Below are 5,486 nucleotides of genomic sequence, written 5' to 3'. Positions count from 1 at the left end.
CTTGCCTGGACTCAAAAGACACACTCCAGTTCAGCCATATCAAAACAACCTGCATGGGCCTTGGCGGCTGACGGCGGACCACACACACACACACACACACACACACACACATGCTCCAACTAGGCCAAAGTGGGAGGACAGACAGACAGATGGATGGACAAACATACAGGCAGAAAGACAGACTGTCACTCACAGAGAGAGCAAGAAATCTCCCTAAATTTGATCTCAGTTAGTAAGTTTGCTTACCTTTCCAGCTACTGCTTTCTTTCTCAAGGCCTAAACGTACACTTGCACACACACACCTCCAAGGATCAGAACAGTAAGCCAAGGAGAACCAGAGGAGAGCCCGAGCACCAGTACTAGCGTTTCCTCGCTCTGCCTGTCTGTGACTGAGTGTACAGGGAGCTGGGAATGCACTGGGCTATAGACTTTTTTGTCCAAGCCGTAGGTCTTTCTTTCTTTTCTTTTTTTGTGACTGAAGCAAGATTAGTTCATACAAAACTCAACAATACGGCACTGAAACCCATTGTTGATATTCAACATTTTTCACATAGCCGAACAGAATAGACAATAGGGCAGCCTGGAAAGCACGGACCGGATTACATGCTGATCGTATCACCTTCCCTTTTTTTGCAAGGACGAGGCCCTGTAATCCGTCCCTTTTTTGCGGTGGTGAAGAAAATCAATATATGAGGATGGGGGAGGGATGAGAGGAGGGTATGCAAGACATTCAGGAACACACATCTTGTGGATGCATTTCTAGTTCCACTGAGTGAGAGGCTGTGGGGAATTTTCTAGAGCATGTGGAGCATCTGAAAGGTCTTTGAAAGACAGATTAACTTTACATAAAAAAAAATATTCACAAAGATATCATTTAAAATGATAGTGTGATAGTATTCTTTTTTTTAAAATGTCAAGAATTGGGAAGGAGGTTGGTGGAGGACATCCAGGAAATCCCCAAAAAATTATCTACTACCACAGTGATAAAACTACAAGTGGAATATCCATTTAAAAAAATGGTCCCACCTGTGCTCTGGATCCCCTCCATTTTTCTCACTCCAGCCTCCATGTTTTCACTCATTCCCTCTCTCCTCTAGGTAACTGCAGAGAGAGAGAGGATTTTTCCATCCTTTTCTTTTCATCACTTCTGCAATTGACCAATTGACAACTGATTGATGGTTATCTTTCTATACCTACAAAAGGCAGAAATTACCATCACTAAAGCCACTTTACAGTACAGAAAGAAAAAAACTCAAGAGTAAATTACATGTTGCTAAAACTCTCCTTCTCTGAGGCCCATACAATGGCAGGCAAATGGGAGAGAGAGAGAGAGAGAGGGAGAGAGAGGGAGGGAGACAAGGGGGAAAGTTTCCTTTTTGTTGCTCCTGAGGCACTGTAGATTTGGCCCTTTTCCCTGCCAAGTGCACCCAGAGCTTGACAGCTTCTTTAAATGCCAAGGCACAAAAACTAGTGAATGAGGACTGGTGTTGAGTGCCATTTCTCCAGAAAGCGCCATTATTTGCATTGAAAACAGAGGAGAGCTTGTGAAAAACAGATAAGGTGTAAATGAATACAAGAAGAGACACTCAGAGGAACCTGGAGGAAGAGTTCGGGGGAGTGTTTGGAGTTGGCCAGGGCTTTGAAATAATCCATGTGAAAGTTAGCAAGAGTATAGTGTTAACTCCACCTTGTAATATACACACACACTATTAAATAGTAAATAAGGTTGCTTATTTGATTATAGTGTTGTATTCCTCTATACCACATCACTTTGCCAACAATTAAAATTTTTTTGATTTACCACAGAATGTCACATCATATTTTTTATTCATTTATAGTTACAATTAATGTTGTGGAATGTCCGCTGTTCTCACTTTATTGCAGGTTTAAGCCATCGTTCCCAACCCAGCCTCTATTTTAATCACTCTTGAAGTTGATAGAGCATAAAAACACAACTTGTCATTTATCGTGAAACCACAAAGTGTAAACTTCACTGCCCTGAGAAAAGTTTTTTAAAAAACCTTAAAATTACTCTGTTACGTCTGACTGTTACAAAGTGCTGACACTGTAGACTCCTTCTGTAAAAATGTTAAACATTTCTTCACAGAAAGTTTCATCATATCATGCAAGTACACACATTTTTAATCTGTTGATTTGAGGTGTATGCCATGATTATAAAAACAAATATTCAGTTAAATGTCAGTGTTCTGGTCCTGTATGTTTTCTGAACGGATCTGAACAAGTCTTTGTGGCGCACACCTGTCTGAATCACTGACATCCAACACATTTCCACAGGATGATTCAGCTGAGACCTTGTCCTTCAGCGCTGCGGTTTCTCTTTTCTCTACATTCTTTTTTTGGCGAAAAGGCCTGAGAACGTACAAATGGCACGAAAAAGGAGGAGGATGAGAACTAGCAGTTGCCCAAAGTGTTTTTCCCCTCTGTACTAAAAAAACCCTTTCAGACTCTTTCAGTCAGAAGCAGATGGGACCTTAACCTAGAAAGGCATCAACTTTGGAAAATAGTCACATTATTCACGAGGGTGAGTATGAGCGGGATGAGTGTGTGTTGTCAGACGATGTTTAAATACATCATAAAGAAAGAGATGGGTTTAATAGGCACTGAATATTTTAAACACTTCCTCATCACCCTCGCCACATCCTGACCACTTCATCACAATCCTCACCACATCTTCATTATCCTCACATATCTTCACCATCCTCACAACATCATCATCATCATCATGCTCACCATTCTTAACACATCAAGATCCCCACTATCAGTTGCTCATCATCATCACCATGTCCTTACCATCCTCATCAAATTCTTACCATACTCATCAGTGGCTCACCATCCTCATCAAAATCTCATCCTCATCAAGTCCTCAGCATCCTCATAAAATCTTCACCATACTCATCAAATCTTCACCATCCTCATCAAATCTTCACCATTAATATGAAATGCTCACCATCTTCATCAAATCCTCAGCATCCTCACCACATCCTTACCATTCTCATCAAATCCTTACCATCCTTACCACGTCCTCATCACGTCCTCATCAAATGCTCAGCATCCTCACCATGTTGTCACCATCATCATCAAATCCTCATCATCCTCACCATGTCCTCACCATCATCATCAAATCCTCAGCATCCTCACCATGTCCTCACCATCATCATCAAATCCTCAGCATCCTCACCATGTTCTCACCATCCTCACAACATCCTCACAACATACTCATAATTCTCATCAAATCCTCACCACATCCTCATCACATCCTCATCAAATCCTCACCATCTTCATCACATCCTCATCGCGTCCTTATCAAATCCTCAGTATCCTCATCATATCCTCACCATCATCATCAAATCCTTAGCATCCTCACCATGTCCTCAATATTATCATAAAATCCTCAGCATCCTCACCATGCCCTCACATCCTCACAACATCCTTATAATTCTCATCAAATCCACCCCATCCTCACCACATCCTCATGATGTCCTCATCAAATCCTCATTATTCTCTCCACATCCTCATCAAACCCTCACCATCCTCTTCACATTCACATCAAATGCTCATTATCCTCACCATGTCCTCAACATCCTTACAATTCTCATCAAATCCTCCCTGTCCTCACCATGTCCTCATCGTGTCCTCATCAAATCCTCAACATCCTCACCATGTCCTCATCACATCCTCATCAAATGCTCAGCATCCTCACCATGCCTTCACCATCCTCATAAAATTCTCACCATGCTCATCAGATCCTCATCAAATCCTCAGCATCCTCACCATGTCCTCACCATCATCATCAAATCCTCAGCATCCTCACCATCATCATCAAATCCTCAGCCAACATCCTCACCATGCCTTCCCCATCCTCACAGCATCCTCATAATTCTCATCAAATCTTCACCATCCTCATAAAATTCTCACCATCCTCATGACGTCTTCATCACATCCTCATAAATCCTCAGCATTCGTACCATATCCTCAACATCCTCACAATTCTCATCAAATCCTCCCCATCCTCAACATCTTCTGACCAATCAGAATCCAAAATTGTACAGCCCTATCATTTAAAAGTTATTAATGGGCTTATTTACAAAATCTAATGATGATTTGCTCACTAAGGCTTCAAAAAGAGAAACACACCACTGAACAGTAAAAAATGTGTGGGGGTGGGGGTATATTTTTTTTGGGACAGGGGTGTTGAGGGTGAGGTGGGGTGACAGAGGTATCATTGCAAGGCTTTAACCTGTCCAATGTAATTAGAAACACACAGGTGTGATGAGACATGTGTGATGATGATGGTATTCTTTGATGTGTGTCTGGCTGCTCATGTGAGATGAGAGGTTTTCGGTGTGTTTCATTAATATAGCTCAGCAGGGAACCCTCCAAATGACATCAACAAACTGATAACAGATAAGAGACACTAGCCGTGTCGTCACGCACCTCATGCTGGGCCGCTCCTCCATGCCGAGAACACTTTAATTCTTCATTCATGCACCGAATACATAAATAGGTGCCTCCAGATTTTACACTGATAACGACACTATTTTTAGAGCCCAATTGCTGCTTTAGGTTTCCATGGAAACCGTACAGAGGAGCAAGAGTACAATTCCTGCATGGAGCCCTGAGTCTTAACATGGAGAAATATGTATATAAGAAAAAAAAAGAAAGAAAGAAAGAAAGAAAGAAAGAAAGAGGGAAAAATTAAAGGGTGATCTAACCTGGAGAAATAGCTATAAAAAAAAGAAGCAAACAAACAAACAAATAAAAGAAGCAAAGAAAGAAAGAACAAGAAAAGCAATAAAACAAAGAAGGAAAGTTTCAGAGTGTGAGTATCAGCAAAGCTGCTCATTGGATGACTGCTGTAATGCCCCTTATGATATCATCAACTGAGAGTTGGAATTGAAATTCTCCAACATTCCATCAGTGTGTTTAATGATAAAGTTTAATCTTAAATCTGAAAGCTTTTCAACTTTATAACCCTGAAATCCACAGTGAAATCCTCTTCCTCAGGTTCTCTACAGAGTGAAGTGTGAGTGGAGAAAGAGAATATTAAACACCTCAGACTGCACTCTTAATAAATAAAGAGAGAAGAAGAAGAAGAAGAAGAAGAAGAAGAAGAAAAGAAGAAGAAGAAGAAGAAGAAAATGATGGCTTGTCAGGAAGAGTAAACATAATGATAATGACATGATAATGATGATAATGACATCAGAATAATGATCTATGTACATTTTGATATTTATTCATTCACCAAAAAGATAACCACGTAAAACATAACCGCGAGTGTCAGAAAGCAAATATGTAAATGTGTCTGTGTGTGGGCATGTTTTTACCTCTTCTAGTTACAAATTTCACCACAAGCATAGAAATATCTGACAATTGGCTGGTTCCCACAAGGAAAACTGCTTTTTAACAAATGTTCAGCCTTTATTAAAAAAATACCTAAGAGAACCAGGTCCTTATACAGATAGTAA

General features: G+C 40.6%; 1 long non-coding RNA gene across 1 annotated transcript in view; it reads right to left on the bottom strand.

The window, feature by feature from the left end:
* Positions 1 to 333, bottom strand: part of LOC128613660 (uncharacterized) — a 44,991-nt gene extending 44,658 nt beyond the window's left edge. The window contains exon 1 of the long non-coding RNA XR_008386921.1: positions 247 to 333. This is a non-coding gene — a long non-coding RNA (uncharacterized LOC128613660). The remainder of the gene's footprint in view (positions 1 to 246) is intronic.
* Positions 334 to 5,486: the final 5,153 nt, after the last annotated feature.

Source organism: Ictalurus furcatus, chromosome 10, assembly GCF_023375685.1.
Source record: "Ictalurus furcatus strain D&B chromosome 10, Billie_1.0, whole genome shotgun sequence".
In the NCBI taxonomy this organism is placed as follows: domain Eukaryota; kingdom Metazoa; phylum Chordata; class Actinopteri; order Siluriformes; family Ictaluridae; genus Ictalurus; species Ictalurus furcatus.
The sequence above is the reverse complement of the archived record's forward strand: the minus strand, read 5'-3'. Positions and strand labels throughout refer to the sequence as shown.